This window comes from Meleagris gallopavo, chromosome 15, assembly GCF_000146605.3.
Source record: "Meleagris gallopavo isolate NT-WF06-2002-E0010 breed Aviagen turkey brand Nicholas breeding stock chromosome 15, Turkey_5.1, whole genome shotgun sequence".
Taxonomy (NCBI): domain Eukaryota; kingdom Metazoa; phylum Chordata; class Aves; order Galliformes; family Phasianidae; genus Meleagris; species Meleagris gallopavo.
This window is the reverse complement of record NC_015025.2, coordinates 6,115,693-6,138,517: the sequence shown is the minus strand read 5'-3', so window position 1 is coordinate 6,138,517 and position 22,825 is coordinate 6,115,693. Positions and strand designations below refer to the sequence as shown.

At 36.9% G+C, this 22,825-nt stretch overlaps 1 long non-coding RNA gene across 1 annotated transcript; it reads right to left on the bottom strand.

Moving 5' to 3' along the window:
- Positions 1 to 4,445: 4,445 nt before the first annotated feature.
- LOC104913247 lies at positions 4,446 to 22,586 on the bottom strand. Its single transcript, XR_004161375.1, has 3 exons — positions 22,549 to 22,586; positions 8,158 to 8,251; positions 4,446 to 4,602 (listed from the first exon to the last, which is right to left on the bottom strand). It is a non-coding gene; the product is annotated as an uncharacterized LOC104913247 (long non-coding RNA).
- Between the last annotated feature and the right edge of the window lie 239 nt (positions 22,587 to 22,825).

Below are 22,825 nucleotides of genomic sequence, written 5' to 3'. Positions count from 1 at the left end.
GAGATGTCAAGAGGCAAGCAAGAAGCTTTCAAATACCAGGCTACGGTGTAGAGTGAGTGACAGCCCTTACAACTCCAAAAAGGGCCTAACATGACTGGAATCATTAAGGACTCTTAGTGAAGGAATGAATTTCTTAGGTGTATATGTATTTTTAATCTTCCCTTTTTCTGAATGCTGAAGACACGTTTCTTTCTAGAGGCTGGAAGTGAACTAGAATGCAACCAGTACAAAAACTACACCAAAAACAAGAACAAACAGAAAAGATAGTCATGGATTGGATTGGCAGTTTACCTCAGATGTTTGCTTTGTCTGAACCCGTATTAATTCTGGATGTGCTGACCATGATAATTACTGCTGAAAGATGAAAAGCATTTAATTTTCCTAAACACAGACATCCTCAGAAGTACAATCATTTCAGGATGTGTGTGTTATTATATATCTTTCCAGTTTTCTTTGAAACACACAGAGGAGAAAAGTGGCATAAGCTGTTTTGCTGCTGCTATTACTATTTCCATCTAGTGGAGACCTGAGCCACCATCTTTCCATTCATGTCAATGAATCTTGACAGCTCTAATATAAAAAACTTCTCCAAGGAAATTACTGTACATTCTTTCTTCTCTTTTAAATGACTGCATGTTTTTATTCTAATATTTTTAATGAGAATTTCTTGAAATCAAGTACCAAATTGGGAAAGCTGCTAGGATGCAGTGTGGGCTGTGGGCTAAGCTCCCCTTCCTGGGGATTTAGTGTTGGTTCAAATATTGATTAATTGCAGAATAGTAAAGAGAAAGGGAAATGAAGGGGAGTTGGGTGCTTCCTTGAAAGAAACAAGTGCTTTAGCAGACTGCTACAGCTCCCAAGTGAGGAGCTGAGCCCCCTGCTTCTCAGCCTCAGAGGACAGGTTTGTTCTGCACCAGCCACATGGTCATTATGGCAGCTCTCCTCATTACATCTAAGTTTACTAAGCAAATCCCAGACCCTAAAATATTCAGTCATACCTCTCAATATCTCATTCATCACAGAATCATTTAGGTTGAAGGTAAGACCCTTCTGAGATGATCCAGAACAATCTCCAAACCTTCATTCATCATTTTCTGCTTAGGGCCACAGGTCATTGACTTTTTTGGGTTGAAGACTACTGAGAATGTTACCACCATTGTGATATTTACCATTAAGATATTATTTCTAAATGCCTTTATAATTACATAATAAATGTAAAAAATAAATAAATAAATAAATGTAAAAAAAAAAGAGAATATGAATCAACATAATACCAGACCACTTTCTTTAGTGACAATACAGTCAGTCAGTGTATGAATTATGGTATTCTCACATAAAGGGCCATGCTGTCACCTACAATGCATGTAAGCAGTCAGCAAGTTGTGACCACTGACAAAATTTGGACTGTTCTTTACCAGTGCCATAACTGGCTACTCCAATACATTGAACATTATCAAAAAAATCTTATTTACAATCTTATTTTCAGTTTCAGTAGTTCAATATCCTATAAAATTTCACATTTTTAGCTTTTTTTTCCCCTAAACTTTAGATTTCCAGGTTTTTAGGCCACTGATGTTTCTTTTAAGGGGCAGTTAATGCCAGACCATTATGCATTTGCTGCAAAGATGTTCTGCAGCATTTTCCCAAAAGGTTAGTATTTTATCATAGAATGGCCTGGGTTAAAAAGGACCACAATGATCATCCAGTTCCAACCCCCCTGCTATGTGCAGGGTCGTCAATCAGCAGACCAGGCTGCCCAGAGCCACATCCAACCTGGCCTTGAATGCCTCCAGGGATGGGGCATCCACAACCTTCTTGGGCAACCTGTTCCAGTGCTTCATCACCCTCTGTGTGAAAAATTTCCTCCTAATATCTAATCTTAACCTCCTCTGTCTCAATTTAAAACTATTCCCCCTTGTCCTATCATTATTAACCCATGTAAACAGACATTTATCTTCCCAACCTTAATTCCTCTTAACAAAGTTTCTTTTCTTCAGAATCAACATATAGTTTTAAATGAGCTCATGCTATCAATATCTATCCTATTTCTATTCTAAGTCAGGAAGGTCACTCTATGGAAATGTTATATTGCAATCTACTCAAGAAATGTAGTTGCTTTTGTCCATTTTCTCAGCTAAAAAAAAACATAGAAAACAGAGTGTTTCACTGCTTACTTAAATGCCAACTATTTTTGTAACAGCATGATCAAAACTGATTTTCATCATTAACTGAGAAATCATAACACTGATCCTTTTGTATTGAGCTACTGAAAAAAATGGTAATTCAGCACTGAAATTTAATATTAATGCTTATTCATATGGTCTCTGATATTAACATAAGATTTTATTTTCTAATGCTTAAGATAGATTGGATAATGTCATATTGTAAGTCCTGACTTTGTATGTATTGCTCCAAGCAGTAAGCCTGTGCTTCATAAAAACAGCAGGTATACAGAAGCAAGCTGTACAACAATTCTTGTTAACTTGATGTGCAAATAGGAAAATATATTGTTGTGGCACCAAAATATATTGTTTATGATTAGGAAAGAGACACAAAACATAAAAATATTTTCACATATCTAGAACAAGGAAGTCATCATAAAAGAAGGTTATAGTTGTGAAAGTACTTCATAAACAAACTTGATGAAAACATATTTAAAATCTAATGGTAGTCCAAAACAGTCAAATCTGCCTTCCATTACAGAGACTGCAGGATGAAACGCTACCAAACATTACAAAGGAAAACAAGAAGGAGAATATCTCATGCTGAGCTATTACTGCCTAGAGGAACAAAACAGAACCACAACATGTTCAGTACAATGAAAGCCACGGGTATGAGCTCCAGGACTGGTAGAAATTATACTGTATCCTAGGTCTACTTAAAACAATCAACTCAGAATTTTACTCTTACTTTTCCCTTAGCCCTCAAAATGCCAGTTAATTACAGCTGCCAGACACCAATATGGTGAAAGGACCTCATCTAGCACCAAGGAGACTGCTCAGTAAAAAATTGCCTTGTGTTTTCAATAATTTGTGAATGGCATAGGACTATGATTAGATAAAATGATGTGAATAAAGATAAGCGAAAAGTTCTCACAAATTCAGATTCAGATTCAGTCTGCCCTACAGAGTGGGAGGTTGGCTGTTGACCACTTCATACATGCAAAGGGGACAGAAAAAGTCAAAATAAGAGACAGTGAGTACGGTGAAGCAGGTTGGGTTCTGAGAGGTTCTGAGGAAACTTTCAGAACTGAGCATGGCACACCAGATATTTCTGCAATCTTTTGATAACAAGAATGCATGTTGTTTGGACTCTGTTTTCATACAAAGCTATTTTGTTGACATCAGTAATCTACATTACTGTGATGAGAATTAACTTACCCTGCTACTAATACAGGTCCCTAATAACCTCAATTTTTACAAACTTTAGCAACTTTTACAAGCAAGACCAGAATTCAGTTTCTTGTCTGCACTTCCCAGGGACACTGGCACCCCTTTCTGAAGGTCCCAGAACCTTGAGGCTGAGCTACACTCCAGACGAGACTCCGAGTGGGATTGAAGATAGAGAGAAGTAGTTATTGACATAAATCAAATATTACCTCTACTTTGAAAATAGTATCAGCTGTGCTGTCTGAGTGGTTTCAATGCTCTTCTCTGAGAAGCTTAGCAAAACTCAATGGGTTCCTCAATACAACTGTTTGTCTTTACAGCTAAACAGCTCTGTTATTTCTTAAGGAATTATTCCAGACTTGGAATTTATGAGATACATTATCATTGCAGCTTGCCAGCCAAAATAAAATGCTCTACTTCAGGTTCCAAAAGCAGTCAAACTGCGATAGCAAGAAACTCCACAGAGACTAATTTATCATGCTTCTTAATAGGTTATATTAACCCAAACAAAGCAGTGTGTTACCAGTGTTTTGCTGGCTTCCAATACCCAAATGAGCTCATTTTGAGCTGTTCAGATAGCACTACCTCAGCAACTGCAATGCAGCACCTTGTAGCTCTCAGTAAGTACAGTAATCAAGTTTGATATTAATATATGAAATATTTAAGTATGTGTAAGAAAAGGACCGACAATGATAATTATTACCACGGAAGATTTTTTGATTAAATGATGCCTAAGTAATTAAAATGAATTATTTGAAACCTTTAGATTTTCAACTTTAGCATGTTTGATTAAATCATCACACAAAAATACCAAGGTCTTGCGTTAAATAAACCATATTTTCGATATTACAACCAAATCTTGTCTCCAGAACAAAGAATATGCAGAAGATTATTTCATATTTTTTATCATGTGTTGAATTAATTAAACCTGAATGTTTTTCCTTGTACAAACTTTGAACATCTCCTATTATTCAGTGTAAGAACAGAACATGGACAAATATTCTCTAAGAGAAGATGTGGCCCATGCCTGGGCGGGGCTGCCCCACTTACCTCTCCCCAGCAGACACGTGGGTACTTTGCTCTCATTCACCCTACTCTCTCATGCCTGGCACGTCCTGCTTCATTGTGGTCACAGTGCTGACTAACAGGGAGTACTCTGCAAGCCATGGCCCAGCAGCGATGGGTCCTCTCCTGCATACTTTCCTCCAGGGACCTGAGAGAAAGAGGGAATGAGGGAATTTTGCAGCTGCAGGCAAAAGCTGTCAGCCCATTGTATCTGTCATGAGCCAGTAGTGATTTATCTCCCTATTTTGTCCCACGCTTCTGAGTTCCCAAGCCTTAGTCACTACTGGTGTCTATTGAAGGCCACCTGATAAAGTTGAACCTTTTGATGAAGCCTTCTTCCTCCAGCTACAGGAGGCATTGCAAACACAGGCTCTTGTTCTGCTGGAACTTCAACCACTCTGACACCTGCTGGAAAAGTACCATGGTGAGTGGTATGTAATCCAAGATGCTCCTGGAATACATCAAGGATAACTTCCTGAGCCAGCTAACAGACAGCCTCCCAGGGAGGATGCAATGCTGCAACTGTTGCTCACCAACACAAGTGAACTGATTGACGATATCAGAATTCAAGTCTGCACAGACTGCCGTGATCGTGCAGTGATGGAGTACACACTCCTGAGGGATATAAGACAGACAAATAGTTGCTTGATTTTAGAAAAATTAACTTTCAGCTCTTCGGTGAATTATTCAACAAATCCACTTGGAAATCTGTCCTCAAGGACAAAAGAGTAGAGCACAACTGGCAGATCCTGAAGGAAGATTTCCTTTGGTTCTAAGATGTCTCCATCCCTGGGTGCAAGAAGCCAGGAAAGGAAGACATGAGACCAGCACAGATGAAGTGGGACCCTCTGGTCAAACTGTAGAGAAAAAAGAAAATATACAGGCAGTAGAAGCAGGGACAGGTAACTTGGGAATATTTTAGGGACGCTGCTAGGGTGTGCAGAGATGAGGTCACAAATGCCAAGGCCCAACTGAAACTGGACTTGGCAAGGGGTGCAAAGAAACATAAAAAAGGTTTCCATAAGTACATCAACCAGAAAAGGTAACTCTTAAAAGGTGTATCCTTCCTATTGAGCAATACAGGCAAGCAAGTAAATGTACAAGGAGAAGGCTGAGATACTCAACAACTTTTTTGCCTCAGTCTCAGGAACTGCTCTATACACAATCCTTGAGCAGATGGTTTGAAGGTGAAGACTAGGGAAACAATGTCCTTCCCACTGTAAGTGAAGATCAGGTTCACAACCACCTGAAGAATCTGAACATCCATAAGTCTATGGGTCTTAATGAGATGCATACTGAAGTCCTGAGGGGAACTGGCTGATGCATTCACCAGATCACTCTCAATGATATTTGAAAAGTCATAGTGGTCAGGTGAAATCCCTGGAGACTTGAAAAAAAGGAAAAATCACACCCATTTTAAGAAGAATGGAAAGGAGGACCTGGAGAACTACCAATCTGTTGGCTTCACCTCAGTGCCAGGGAAGACCACAAAGCAGAAGCTCCCGGAAGCTCTGCTAAGGCATACGAAAGGCAAGGAGCTGATAAGGGATAACCAACATTGCTTCACCAAGGGCAAGTCCTGCCTGACCAATCTAGCAGCCTTTTATGATGGCATAACCACATCAATGGACAAAAGAAGAGTCACTGAAGTCATCTATCTGGTTTTCAGTAAGGGCTTTGACACTTGTCTCCAAATTGGAAAGAAATGGATTTGATGTGTGGATTGTTCAATGGACGAGAAACTGGTTGCAAGTTCACACCCAGAGAGTGGTGATCAATGGCTTAACGTCGATGGAAATGACTGATGAACAGTGTACCTCAAGGGTCAATATCAGGACCAATGTCCTTCAATATCTTCATCAATTACATCGACAGTGGGACTGAGTGCACCCTCAGCATGTTTGCAGATGACACCAAGTAGTTTGGTGTCGTCAGCATCCCTGAGGGATGGAATGCCATTCACTGAGACCTAGACAAGCTGAAGTAGTGGCCCAATTTCCCACAGTCAAAGATTCCTGGGTTTCTTTTTTTTTTTTTTTCTTTTTTTTTGTATTGTACAATGTATTGTACACATTTAGGTATCTGCTGGCAAGGAAATGATAGCCAACTTTTATGATTCATAAGCTTTCTTCTCAGAAATCCCCAAAGCATCTGGTGTTACTCAATATTTCACGTATTACAGTAAACTTTCCACTTTCCAGAATTACAAACGAAGATTGAAATTCACTTCCTTCCATGCAACTGCTTTATGCATACATTTTAATGTGATCTAGTCTTCTGTCTCTCCATTTTACTGGGTTCTGGCAAGCTTCATGGTGAGCCTTCCCAATATCTAATACTCCATTACTCACCTTACATTGTACCTTTCAATCCAGGAGAAACTGGAAAAAAGTTTGAGAGAAAGAGGAAGAGATACGTGCCATTGATAGGACAGACAGAAAGAACTCTGATATTTTTGGCTTAAACATATAAACCAAACCAAACCGCAAAAACTTTCTTGCATTTTCAGGTAAGGAAATTTTTCAAAGCCAGCTTTTTTACAAAATCTTTTTTTCTTTTTTTTTTTCTTCCCCTAACTGATCAGCATTCTGTCTCTTCTCTTTCCCTCTCCTTCCCTTTCTCACAGTCATCAAAAATTTTCTAAGCAGCTGTAAGGGACTGGGAAATAGAATGGCAGTGTTTAAATTATTACTTTCTCTTGTCAAAGACTTCACCTTGAGCAAAAGACTAAGCATCCAATTCTTAAAGAAAGTCATCGTCATATGGAAAAGCAAGCTTAAGTCTTAGCAGGATATCCAGGTGAGTTTTAGCTAATTACATATCTGTACTATTCATTATAAAGGGAAAAACTAAAAATGAATGCACAGAAATATAAGTAACTGGTTTGAGGCTTGCAAATGGGAAAAAAAATGTAAATTTTAGGAACTTGTTTAAATAAACTTTTTTTAATCTTAAAAATATATACTAAGATAACCTGGGCAATATAGAAGCACAGTAGGTTAGAGATAACATTGAAATGATGAACGTGGAGCATACACAACCATGCAAAAGAATCACTGGTGGTACTCAGAATACAACGGTACAATGACTATTACAGGTCACAGTATTGAAAATTGAGAGGTGATTGTGGTCGGTCACAACATTTGGAATTCTTCCAGAGTAAGCCTTAGAATTTCTGAAAGAGGTTCAATCATTTTTGTAAGTGCTCCTTCATTTTTTATGTGACCACTCTGTCTGATTCTGCATTTAAACATAGTACACTTGTGCTTTCAGTTTTAATGGATATCAAATATTTTAATGGAATTTCAGTGAACTGCACTGTGCATTTCCCCAAACAAGGAATGATTCATTAGGAGCTGAAGTAGGTCTCTTTTTTGTTGTAGCTAGTGAGAAGACAGCCTAGAGGTATATTTTATTAATTCCTAATACAAATGAAGTTAGATGACTACAAGAAAAATGATTATCTGTGCTGAATAAGGAAACAGGTGTAATAGAGAAAATATATTCTTGCAAACTAGGGAAGGAGATAGCAGGGTAGAATGTTATAGAAAGATCAGATTAAAAAAAATATATAATAAAATTGTAAACGCTATTTTCATTCAGATATCAAAGGCCTCTGGATGATAAGGGAAAATAAATATTGCTGATTGTTTTGTTTTTTTTTTCCAGTTGAAACCATTTTCTATCTTAAATTTCTAAGTACCTTATTGATAACCTGTAAAATGTTATCTTCCATTTTACACTCTAATGCAGGTGTATGCAGTCCAGGTAAGGTTCTCCATGTCTTTTGGTGATCTCTGAAAAAAGAAAAATGTGTGCAGTATTAATCCCTCATGCTATCTCAGATACTTATCAAGCTTCTTTATTAATATTACTTGAATCCAAATGTTTCTTATATAAGGTCTGGAGCCAAATATGTTGGGATACAAGGCACTGAGCTATAACAACCTGGCTTTTAACTTTCCAACAGAATAACTTGTAAGGCATAATTTGTGATACAAATGATATGGCAACATAGCAATGTAAAGAATTACATAACATTATATTATATCATTTCCTGCACAGTTGTCATCATTTGTCAAACAAAATATTTCAGAAGTTTTTAGCTATTTTGCTTTTCTGTATAACCTAAGCCAACAAACTCCCTGAAGGCTGCTGTCCTGAATTCTCTATTTTATACAGAATTTCAGCTTAAAAAAACCACCGCTGATACAGCAGAAACCAAATATACACCAAAATCTAATTTAATAGGCTTTGATAGAACATTAATCAGAGCTTTATAAATATAATAAGAAAACAAAACGCACAAAAAAAGGCTAAGGTGAATGACCACTTCAGTAGAGTGACAGATGAAACATTTTCGGGTACATTCTATTGTTTGCTGAGCAGTCACTGCAGGATCTGAATGCTGGTATCCCTATTTGGAACAAATATACTCAATTTTGGAAAAAAAAAACACATTTCAGAGTGTGTATCTTCAGCTTTGTGATAGAACAGATTTAATGACAGAAGTGAGTAAATATCAGTGTATCTGCTTGCAGAGCTTTAATTATAACTCTGCCAATTTTAGACCCTCAAATCTTGTTAAAAACACTGTTACACTGGAAAAGCTTGATTGCATAAATCCTGTAGCTATTGCTTTATATGCAAGAAAGCATTTGTTAAAGGTGACACCATTTATATTCATTTTCCCGTTCATCAAAGTATACTAGATTTTTTTCTAATAACATAAAATGTGTAACATCATGTCTTAAAATCCTAACAAAGGTGTGTTTTGTGCCAGCAAAGAAATGAGAGAGTATGAGCATGCATATATAATCCTCAGGAAAGCAAGTAAGAATTTGCAATATACAGTTGTGCAGGTTTATAATTCTAATGCACAAACCACTTCTTTTCCCTCATCCTGAACATTCTAAACGTTTACAATTCAATAATTTGCATTTTAAATACTGCAAATTTTTGTAAATCAAAGTTAGACTTCCATGTTAGTAGCAACTTATTTCAGAATTTCTCTAAAGGAAATTTCTCATGCAGACTGTAAAAAGCTGAGATGTTGCCAGGAATGTAAATAAACCGAACCTCTACTGAGCACAGGTTCCCTGATACAAACGCAGATTGGTGGGATAGCAGGCATTTGCTTTTGGAAAGGATAACAGAAAGAGAAGTTTCCCGTTTATTTCAGTAATAATATTTTCCTACATAATTTTACAATGTCAGTCACAACACTATAACCAGAACTCTACTACAACAACTGATCACCTTCAGGGTGACTGAGCAACAATAGAGAGAAAGAAGATGGCAGAAGTTCAAATTATTGATCACCAGTTTAATCTGCTAAATTGAAGGCTGAAAACATCTCCATTTTCAGTTCAGTTACAATGTAAGAAATAAGGGCAAGAAAGATTCAACCTTTTTCTTGCCTGTGGCTTGGCCAGATCAACAATGAGAAAACAGGCGTGCAGTGTGATGCTCCAGAGCATCCTGTTCAGAAACTGGAGTTATTTACCTTGTGTAGGAATGTTTGGAAATACAGTCCATTCATTTCTATGTCTAATTAGAAGCTGATGTTCAACGTAGGCAGGATTAACCTCAGGTTTGCAATCTGGTCATACAGGTAAACTGGGCAACACACAGCTCACTGAAATCACTTAGCTAACACATAAGATTAACAAAATCCTAAAACACATAGGATAACAGAACTCTGTGTGCTATATCCTTCCGAGTTGCAAGATTCCCTGTTTCAGAGCAAACATTTCAAAGCCTTCTGGATTTCACATCATACCTGTGAAGCTTCTGTCACCCACATGCATTTCACTTGTGAAAAAGACAAGTAATGATTTGTGAAACAACTCATCTACTTACCAAGCACAAATGCGTGTTTCGTGTGTATGAAATAGTTCTCCTTTTTGGCATTCTTGGTTCTACACTTCACAGTACTCCCAAGTATATTTTTGTACCTTTCATATAGTACCAACACTGTTTCTTACAAGTCTAAAATGATGATATTTTCATAGTATATGTTAGTCCCAGAAATTACCAAAAAAAAAAAAAGTTAAGAAAAGTATGTAAAATATATATTACTAAAACATCTTAAATATAAATATATTCAAATTTATGTAGCTTGCCTTTCACAAGTAGCTCCATAACAACCTTAGAAACAATTGCTGCAGTTTATGATGGTGTGTAAAATTAATATAGAATGGACATCTACTGAAAACTTGGCACTACCACCTTCCTTGGCCACCACTACAACAGAGCATCTGAAAGACTGGGCTGCAGCTTGTGGGCTTCATAGCTATCCATCCATCCATCCATCACCCACTTATGCTACTCACCTTCTCAACTTCAGGACATTCCAAAAAAATCTCAGGTTTATGCAAAAGACAAGGAGGACCTTAAAACTCCCTTCCTCAGAATGAGATTTATGTACTGTTGTCAGCAGCACCATTTAACACAGTATTGTTGCTAATGATATGCTGCTTTAAACAGCCCCAGAATTGATTGCAGCCACCAATAACTCTTTCAGACTCTTCAGTTAGGTTAATTTCTATTTAACTGCTCCCATTGTGTTCTGCTTTTGTAACATACCTTACAAAAATTTGTTATCCATTAATACTGAGAAGAACCAAGACAGTTCAGCAGCTAATGTGAACTTCTTCAAGAAGAGAGCGAGGGCCTAGAAATTGATGGGCAGCCAGACTCTCCCACATTGTTCTCTTACTTCCCCTCCTCAGAAGGACAGGGGGAGCAAATATTCGTCAAAAGTGTGATGTGACTTGTTGAACACACTCATAACAACAATTTCAGCTGCACCTGAGCCAATGGCCTGGGAGAGGTATGTGCACAGGTGTGTAGTTGCCAGCCCATCCCTCAGTGTTCAGGCAAGAAATCATGGGCAGAAGGACTTTAACATGGGAGCCAGTAGTGAATTATATAAAGCATCAATCCATTTACGGCAGTGATGGAGAATCTTCTTACATCTGATTAGTATGAATAATGAGAACATTTTCAATATGCAAAAAAATACTGAGTAATATATTATCAGAAGCCAATGGTCTACCAGTGTAGTGGCTTAAAAGACACAGCCCTTCCTAGTGTAGCATGGATAGGAGATATTCTCATTGCCCACTGACTTAATTTGAACATATCTGCAATTATCCATCATATTCCAGGAAAGTAAATCTCCCTGAAGGAGCCATCTGCTCCCACACCTCATGCCACAAAATGTCTGCCCCAGCTTTTCTTCTTAGCAATTCTCTATGACAGCTTTAATTTTCTGATGCAGAGGTTCCTCATCCTTAAGGGAATGGTGATGCAGAGGTTCCTCATCCTTAAGGGAATGGGTGCAACAAAACAAAATTCCAAAACAGCCAGATGGGAAATTGCAGGGATGAAACAAACCTTTCTAATGATTTATTTCAGGCAATCTGAGGTTCATGAATTAATAACATAAACCTGGAATTTGGTTCAGGTGCACACAGAGTAATAGACTATCACTGCCTGAGAAGGCAGTACGGCACACAAGCATAGATTTGCCTGAGGAACTAAAAGGATGTGAAAGCCTTCTCCTGTACCTCGAACCACTCATCCAATAATTAATCCCAGTCAATTGGGCTTTCTTTAGATCTGTTTCAAAATATAAAAACAAATAAATAACACTAGCTAAAATATGACCTAATAACAATATGACATAACAATAATGGGGGTGACAGCTGTAAATCCCAATCTCCAAGCAGAGAGTACTGAGGTCAGCATCACTGTCAGCCTGGGTCTCAGCTGCGCCTTCAGGCAGACCTTCTGCACTGGAAGGCTGGGGAGCAACAATCATTTCGTCCGTGAACCATATCCAGAAACTCTCATCTGTAAAGGAATTCATGTACTGTGGTTCCCAAGCACACAAGATTTTGGTTTCCAATTTCTACAGCCAGGAGAACTGGCCACACCAGGCTGCTGTCTATCTTTCATCCCATTAAGTCAATTTTATTCATTTTGACACATATTCTTTGTGATGGGACAAATGTACTGTTTTTACTGGCAAAGTTGAATGTATGAACTAATTATTTTGGTTCTTCATTATCCTATTGAGATAAAAGTTATGAAGAATAAAGGCTGAACTTAATAAATCAGTTGGCAGTGCTAATCCAGTGTGAGTTTTGTGCATTACTCAGGAAATGTAAGTGCTATGAAAAGATCTAGTGAAATTAGAAATGATGTCTGATAATAATAATGGAAGAAGGTTCTTGTTCTCTAATAATGAAACATGAATTTGGGAAATCTGACTTCCAAGGCACCATGACTTTGCAGTTCAGTACGTTCTCAATGACTCATATTATAAATATGTCCTTTGAAGAACTCTTTGTTTTCTTGACCCATGTTATGAAGGAATGGTTCACCAACTCAAGATACATGTTCACAAAGTAATTTGTGCCTTAATTTGAGCAGAATTATTGCATATAAATTCTACCATATAATAAGCATCCAGATGAAGAACACAGCAATACAGAATAATAATCCAGAGCTGGAGACAGAATCCTCTCAAAGTGAGAAAGAGATCTGACAGAGAACAAATTAAAGGAGGATTCCACTGATCACAACAGGGTTAGACTTTTTGATTTCTATAAGGTATTAACATCAGAGGTTTAGTATTATTCTGCGGGATCCTCATAAACATGCCTAAATATTTCACTGACAGTGATTTCCAGGGGTGGAAGTATTTGAGTTTATAAACTCACCACCAGTGCTACATTTAGGACATGTACGAGTCAATCCATAATATATCCCACAAAAGAACTAAATCTTAAGAGAACTTCAGTATATTTGGAACACATTCAGGTTACATACTTGATTTTTGTGTTCCCTAAGATTTTGAAAATTCCATTACAGCTGATTTCCATACTCATAACACTCAGAGTTGAGTCAGCCCCATCCTCTGTTTAAAATCTACTGCAAGTGACAGATTTCTACAGGTATGTTGAATTGTTTGTGTAGAAAAGCACAGACAATTGTGCATGCTGAACAGATGACGTCCAAAGAAGCTGAGAATATGTCACCCCTGGAGGTTCTTAAGATCAGGTTGGAAGGGATGCTGGACAGCTTGATCGAGTGGATGGTAACCCTGCCCACAGCAGGGAGCTGCAACTAGATGATCATAGAATTATAGGATGGCCTGGATTGAAAAGAATCACAATGATCATTAAGTTTCAACCCCCCTGCTATGTGCAGGTCATCAATCACCAGACCAGGCTGCCCAGAGCCACCTCCAGCCTGGCCTTGAATGCCCCCAGGGATGGGGCATCCACAACCTCCTTAGGCAACCTGTTCCAGTGCCTCATCACCCTCTGTGTGAAAAACTTCCTCCTAATATCTAACCTTAACCTCCCCTCAGTTTAAAACCATTCCCCTATAATTCTACAGTTCTACCATTCTGTGATTCTCTGATTATATGGTTCTTAAAAAGCCAAGGTAGAAGGTACAACTGAAACATATGGTATAAATGAACTAAGCAGTCCTTAAGTCTCTGCTGGTTCTCAAAGGACTGCATCAGAGAGTGAGAACTGCGTGGGGTTTTTCTCTTTTGATACCTTCATTCAAATTCATATGTTGTAGACATTTCTTTGTACAATATATTACTGTTACCCCTGTGTCACAGCATAATGCTGCTGAATATTTCTTTACACATAATTTTTCCATTTGTGGCCAAATACTTTGCCTTCTAATTACTATTCTGCAGTGCTCTCATATACAGTTTAATAAAGAATCTCCTTGGGACCTCCAGAGGTTCTTTCCCCCTGTGTGATGCCCATAGAGCTAAATTTTCTGGATACAATTTTTGAGGCTGCACTCCCAATAGGCAGTAAATTAAAATCTGTGCTCAGCCTGATGTTTCATGTCATTGCTTTCCTTTCCATGTAGAAGCCAACCTCCAGAATACCAGACATATGCTATCCCTTGGCAAAGAGTTCACACTGGCACCAGAACAAAATAAAAATGTGCAATGATATATGTCTGATCAGTAATGCTGTTCAAGTATATTACTCTTCCTGTTTCCAAATGACAAATTTCGTTTACCTCCATTAAATAAATTTTACTATCCATGAAAGCAAAACACACACATACACACACATCGTGAGCTACAATCAATTTTGCCAGTAGATGGTATAATAAAAGCTTAAATCTAATTTAGTAAACGTAAAATAGATTTTGAACGTATACACTTTTCATCACTATCCACAATACTGAATATTCAAGAAGTTTTAATAAGTACCTGTATTTAAAATTTTGGATAACCAGTTACAAGTTTTTTTAAATGCAGAGTTCATCCTTTTCTGTAGAGTACAATGTGGAGTGAAGCCAATTTGTTTTTTATGTTTGCTCCGTGAGAAATTCTGCACATGTTTTAGAGAAAGTATATCTATTCATAACCACTCTCCATATACTTAGTTTATATCTTTTTATATACAGTCTCTTTAAGCGGGTGGAAAATATACGGATTGTCACTGGGATGCCTCCAGTTTTGATACATCCTGTGTGTTTGGATTGCATAAGATGTTCTTATCAGGTCACATAAATAACCAACACTTTTACAGATATGAGCACTGATTTGTTTTTAATACAGACTTTTGGAGGAACTGACCATTCAAGATTTTCTAGAGCACGCCAAAAATAGCTTTTAAAAGAATTCTGTTTAACGCAGTCCTATGTAATTACATTGCTCTCTTTGCATGCCTGATATATTTTCCCAATCTATTTATAAAGAGATCATTAACAAAGAATCTTTTTACTAAAAACTACAGAAAAAACTCCTGTTTGTTGTCTAGGAGCAGTAAGGTGGGCATTAGGTATGCAGGCAATGTGTTTGTCTACATATATGTACATGAATACACACATACACATGCTTGCAGGCCAATATAATCTACATGTATTTTATACACACCTGTTTTGCACAGTGAAATTTGGGAACTGGAAAGAAACGGCGTGAATGGGATCTATGGATGCACTACAGCTTTCCTAGCACTATTCTCAGATTTTTAGAAACTATTCAAGAAAGGTTCTAGAAATGTGAAATTTATGCACCCAATGCACTCACAGACAGTGGGATTCAGATGATTAATTCATCCAAGTTTCAGAGAAAATCCCTCTGCAAGGGTCTGATCTTCATTGAGCAGTAGAGAAATTCCAAAAATTTAAAAATTACAGGACTGAGCTTTCCATTTTATTTGGTCAAATGATAGAAGTTTCTGTATAATTAGTTAGCTAATGAAAAACAACTGTGATGGAGACCTGTGTATTTATTAATCCTAAGTCCCAAAGAAACAACTGAATTTAATAGAACTATGCCAATTAAAACCCAGTTAGAACTTGAAATCTTAGTAAATATAACAACATACAGGAGTAATCTAGACTACAGAGTTACAGAGCAAGTACAAGTCACTCCAAAAGTAATGCTTCCTACTTTTTTCCATGGATAGTGCAAAAGATACAAAAAGAACAATAACATTATTTGATAGAGCAATTTCTCAGCTACAAAATACTATTTTTCTACCACCATTAGCTCTGTATTTTTGCCATCATGCAATCACCATGGTACCTATTTTATGTACATTCTCTAACACAATTTCCTCAGTATTATTTAGGTACACTCAGTACTTAAAACCTGAGAGAGTTTTCATCCATACCAATTAACCTAACCATGCAGCATTGTTCTACCTAGTTGTCCTCGAACATTCTCTTGACGTTTTCTTTGCTATTCATCTGAATTAGAGTCTCTTTCTAGAAATGTTTGTAACCTAAAAGCTGCCTCAATCGACTCTTCCCAAATATATGAAAAAGGCCTGTGTAACTAGCTGATAAGTTCACTAGAAGCCAGCAGTATGATCCTGGGACAAAGCAGTCACACAGCATTAGGAAGAGAGCTGCCAGTGGGTTGATGGAGAAGATTGCTCTTCTCTGCCCAGCAATGGCAAGACAGATCTGCATGGCTGTGTCCAGTTCTGGACTTCTAGCGCAGGGGTCACTGGACCAAGATAAAAAAAAAAAAAGGGAGGCCATAGGATTATGAAAGACTTGGAGCATGTGATATATACAGAGATACTAAGAGAGTTGGGACAGTTCACCACGGAGAAGATAGAGAAGAGAAGGCTCAAGAGTTACTTATCAATGTATAAAAATCCCTCATGTGATAGTGTAAAGAAGGCCGATATCCAGTGTAATCCAATGATAGCATAGGAGGCAATAATTAAAAGCAGAAATACAATAAATTCTATTTAAACGTGAGAAATAAATGTTTTACCACAAGGATTATCAAATACTAAAACAGGTTGCCTAGAGAGGCTAAGACATCTTTGTGCATGGAGATATTCACAACCTGCCCGGACCAGACCACTTTGTTGATCCTGCTTTCAGCAGGGAAACTGGATTAAAGAAACTGCCAACCTCAGTCATTCTCCAATACAAATATTCCAAGTGTTCTGATCTCTGTAAGTACATCCAGTCGTTTCAACAAGTGGATAAGTTTCAGTCCACTGCAGAAGACTAAACCACAAAAATACAGTGGAAAGAAGTTTTGTGAGCAAATAATACAATTATCCAAGGTAGGATAAAGGAGAACAAATGATCATTTGCATCTTATACAGATTCTCAAGCTCCTGAACTCTTATTCCACCGGAATCTGATGTATAAGAAATTTCTGCACCTGAAAGCCTTTGCAATAGCCTTCTCATTGAAACCAACATAATTTTTGTGCACATTTGTTGTTTAATGACTTGACAACCTATAGAAAAATGTATTTATGTTGTGTTTCCTCTACCTAATGTGAGGTTTCCTGCTTTCACTCAATCTGGTGAATCTGTTGCAATGGAACAAACATCTCTGCTGGTATATACAGAGAACAGCCAATTCCCTTGGACTAAGACTTTTATATTGTTACACAGGGGTGGGGTGAATCCCAAAGCTGAGAAATCACTCACCTACATATCTTTGAAAAACAAACAAAGGTATCATAATCCAGTCTATAACATTTTCTGCTTACAGTTCTCATCCAACAGAGAAGATGGCTTGACATCTTGAAGTTATTTTATGTATATTCAGATTTTTTAAAATTATTTTTACTTATCTTTTTTAACTGCAGTGTAGGCTTATTTTTCCAAATTGCAAAGTACAGCAATATGTTTAAAAGTAGAAGCTCCTCTGAGGTTTAATTCAGGCTTTCTCAAGTAGCGTGATTCCAATCTAAACTCAAAAATATTGCCATTTCTCTGTTCTCAAGGCATAAAAAAATGTAAAATAAAGTCATTACTTAAGTTTGACAAGCCTCTTCTATTATTACTGTAATGTAAAATTCCTCCCTGATCACCATATTCTCAGCGTATTTATGAATTCCACCCTTCCACCCTTTACCTAGGAGCGAGCATGTGGCTCTGAATAGTAGTTTGGAGACTCCCATTAGCAACACCATTGCAAGCAGGATAAAATCTGCAGTATTTAGGCAGACAGAGAGGTCTCATTGCTTTTGATTCTTCAAAAACAGTTTACAGAATCTGAACTAGAAGGTTGAGTTCAAATACTGTAATACTCAGAAGATAATGCTCCTTTTTCCTGCTACAAAGTGAAAGTGCTGCGTACTGAGGAGCAGCATATGGAGACTGATAAAGGAACAAGAGCAAGATTTTTCTTAAGTGATGAGGAAAGGCAAATCTAGCATAAAAACTGAGTGATGCTAATGAAACCACTAAAATGTAATCACCCCATAGGGAGGTTTTATTAAACAATGAGGGGAGGAATAGCTTGTGGTATTGCTAGATCAGTTGTAGTATGGGAAACACAAATGCATCATCCTCCAAAAAGCCTCTGAATCCTATATTATGGAAGTAATTCTGTATTATTCGACATGAGAGAATCACACAGAAAACTTGAACGATACTTTAAAACAGTTTTTCTGGAAGAAGATTTGGGTAGATTCAAATACGAAAACAACATTTAATTTTATGTCGTTTGGCAGTCCAATCAATAGTAGTCTTCGCAGTAGTTTGACCAGCCCTGGAATGATCCTCTTGAACTGTAACTGAGACACAGAACCATCTTCCTTGAAAATATTGAGCAAAGTAGCTCAAAATATTTCTTTTTTTTTTTTTTCCCTGTAAAACTATAAACATTATTAAAATACTGCAAGATCATATTTCTTATTTCATACTTTAAGGAAAAATACTGAAGAAAAATGATGCAGTTTCCAGTATGTAGCTCAAACATTATATCACTTTGTTTCTTAATGTACCATGTCAAAGTAACTCCTTACTGAGTTGCTGTACAATTTTTGCATCTGTATATCATGTAATTCATTACAACTAGCAGAAAAAAATGGTATTTTAAATCAAAATTAACTAATAATGTTAATATGTCTTGATATGTTCTCTCTTTCTACCATATATATGATCAGCATTTTGAAAGATATGTATATATGTATATACATATATCTTTTCTAAAGTTCTGGTAATAATAAATAATATAATGTGGGAAATCTTAAAGTTATGCAAGCATACAGGGAGAAACATCTTGGTTTGATTTTGCGTGGTACATTTTTGCTTAATATCTTTGTGGAATTGATTATGATTTTTAGATGACTATTTTAAGAATAATTTTTCCTTAAGCAGAGTTTTTTTCTTACTCTTTTGTACACCTGGGTTCTTAAACATTGCATTTTTCCTCACTTATGCTCTTTTTACCCTCCAAATAAATGGTCACTACACAATTAACAACTTTTACCATCAGTAACATAAATTATGATATTACATATGAAAAGGAACTGAAGACAGTAGAAATGGCCATATATAACTCTGTAAGGGGTGCTGTGCTCATCATATAGATGCTATTTGTCACCTTACTGCAATTATTGGAAATGGTGAATGTACCATGAGTACTGCTGAACTCCAGCTAGTCCTGACAGTGGGGACTTAAGCAATTAATATTAAACTAAAGCAGCTCTCTAATGGTTCAGATTTTCTGAAGGTTCTGGCTTTGTTTTTCACACACATCTTGCTTGTGGAAATATGCTGAAGTTCCAGCTTCCCTCTGCTCAGTCACCTTGTATTCTATTACACAGAACAACGTGGAAGAAGTAGAGAATCTAAGCAAGATTTGGAGGACTGGGACGGTAGGACTGGATTTTTACTTGCTGGCATTAAAGGGAGGTAGCACGAGGGACTAAAGGAACTAATAAAGTTTTTTGTCCCTGACAGGTAGTATTATATTACCTACAGAAAAAGGCTTGTTATGTTTAAAAGAATCTGAATATACCTTAACAAATTAGCAAAAAAAGCAAGTTTTTGTTTGCTATGATCTCAGAATCATAGAATAAAATAATAGAATGATACACCTATAATCAGCAGTTTAATACCTAATGGCTGTGAATTCCTTCATGTGGAAGTAAGTGCATCTTTTCAAGGAGACGTGCAGAAAACTCTTTGTTTTGTGTTACTGTGCAAAATAGTATTTCATAAAATTCTTCATCTTAGATGTATATTTCTTCATGGCATTACTCTTTAATTATCTCAGATGTAAACATTAGAGAAAAGACTAATTAATTAGAAAATCTTTTGTGTTAGATACCTGTATTCTAGAAATATTAATATTTGTTCTTTGGAGGGCCTGGATCTGATGAAAGGAGGCAATTTGAATTAGCTGCAGATAGTTCACTTTAGTGGATAATTAACTTTCTTCTTATTTTGCCCTTGATTTCATTAGACAACAGTTGTAGAACAAACATTTCTGTTAGTGAAAAGATGTTAAATTTCAGGGTTAGATTACTACTTCTTAAAAGCAAAAAAATCTGAATAAGCAACAGTAAGCATAATCACAAAAGAAATTCAGAAAGATGAAACTAATTGAGAAATCAGAGCATTATTTGGTGGTTCTTTTAATGATTTCTATGGTAATTCAATTTGTTGACTTTCACCTCTGGAAATATTCTATGATCTATGGGAGTTACAAATGGTAGAGGTGATCTTCCATTTGTTTTAATTTGATAGCTACAATAATGAAACAGCAGGCATAATACTCTTAAAATATAGGTCAGCATATTTTCTTTATGTGCTTACACCTTTAATTTAACATTGCTTAGAAGTTCATATAACAATTTATAAGTTCCAGACTGCATGCAAAGGTTTTTTTTTTTAACATTTATTATATGCAGAAAATAAATTTTTGTCTAATAAAAATAATATTGTATTATATATAAAATACACTCCAATAGTAATGTCCCCTGCTTATTTCTGTTGAAAGTACAACATTTAGAGTGCAATAACACTACCTAAGAGAGCAAACTCGCAGCTACAAAACACAATTTTTCAAGACAGTCACACCATTAGTTCTGCATTCTTGCCAGCAATGAACAAGAGCTGCACTCAAAAAATCGGCATGGCTGTCCAGGATGTGACTTGCCTTTCACATCACTGTCATCACTGCTGAAATGCACCTCCCACCTTCTCACTGTACTCACATCTACTGTTTGGTCCCCAAAGACATTCAGCAAGTGTCAGTGAATGTCAGTAGATGCTAGGTTTTCTATCTGTAGGAATTCAGTTCAACCCCTTTGCTTCATACACACTTCCATGTCAGATGCCATTTTGGCAGACTCTCCCTCTGCTGCCATCTGTTGCACAGCAACAACATGTGATGGATATTGGTGGGAAGGTTCAACATCTACTGCCATACCACCAACATCTGCCTCAGGTGTCGTGGGCCAATATAACAAAACAGGAGGTGTTACCTTCAGAGCAGCCCTTACATATGTAATATGTAATTAAATATATTAAATTAATGTGTATAGATAAGCAAAACTAAAATATGGAATGCATATAAAATGCATGTAATAAACATATTTATTTTCATTAACACACATAATGCACATAGAGAGAACTATGAGAGAGAAATGGGGTTGCCAGGACACATCTCATGGGAAAACTGACTAGCATGAAAGTCTGTGTTCTACTCCAGCATCAGGAATGCTGTGGAGTTACAGCTGGGATGCAAAAAAACTGAAAATATAGATTTAATTCCAAGGCATCTGGCTGATGATGACCCTACCAACAATGTCTGCCCTCATTTGTTTGCTATCCTCAGAAACAACCTTAATGTATAAATTAGACAGATGAAATGCACACAGTGCAAATTCAACTAATCATCTACTGTGGAGACACTTTAGAAGGATGAAGAAGCAGTCACATTGTTCCTTAGACAACAAGGAGATGGACCAAAAACTGGCAAAGCACATCAAAAAGATCAAACACTGTATAAAACTAAGCACTGTTAATATTTTTTAGTATAAATACAAAATATTTGTTTCTCTTTTGGAGCACAGAGGAAGTGATCGGTTCACTGAGATATACTTAAGTTAAGCACATACTCAAAGCTTTACTGCCTCAAGGTCTCCAGACCATTTTTGTGAATGTCTTGGACCTCCACACCACCACGTTGTTTCTAGAGATTACATTTTGACACACTATTCATAAAAATCAGCATGATCTCTCATATTTTTCAGTGCTTGCTAGCTTCAGTACAGTATTAACTAGACTCGATTTCACGTCTGGAATTCTGCTCCTTGACAGTTTGAAAGCAACAGTGCATAAGTTTCAGGCATACAATAATTCAAAAAGTTTTAAGAGAGAACTAAAAACTGCACAACTCATTATATCTCACACTGGAAAAGGAGACCTCTTTAAAAATTAGAATGTCTACTTATCTGAAGAAAGAAAAGCACATAGATTTATTTTTTAAGGAAGATTACTTTCATGAATCTGAACAATGGGGAAAGTTCTGCTGCTTCTTTTAGGCTCATTCAGATAATTTTAAAAGAATTACAATGCACTGGTGGAGAATAATTATGCAGACATTGGAACAGCTAGTGTAGCCTTCTGCGCCTACACAACACCTGTCTCATGCACTGAAATAACCAAACTGAAGCAGAACTCCAACTCAAACTTTATGCCTTTCTTTATCTAATCAAAGTCAAATAAAAACATGACTTCAATTTTAATGCCCTGCACTTTACTGCGCTTCCACGAAAAACGTGGGTGTCTTGGAGTTAATTAAATCAGTCACTTACCATCTTGAGCAATGGCACTTTGGACTTCTCAGAACCCTGTATATTAAACAAACAAATAAATTTAGCTTTCTTAAAAACAACCATTTCCTTTAAATACTGTTATCATTACTATTATATTTCTTGTCCTTTTCTGTTTCAGTAAACAGTTCTTATCTCAACCCTTTGTTACTCTCCCCAGTTCTCTTTCCCCATCCCAATGTGAGCAGGAAGCGAGCAAACTGCCCTGTGGTGCCGAGCTGCTGCAGGATTAAACCATAGTGGTGTATTTTCAACTGCA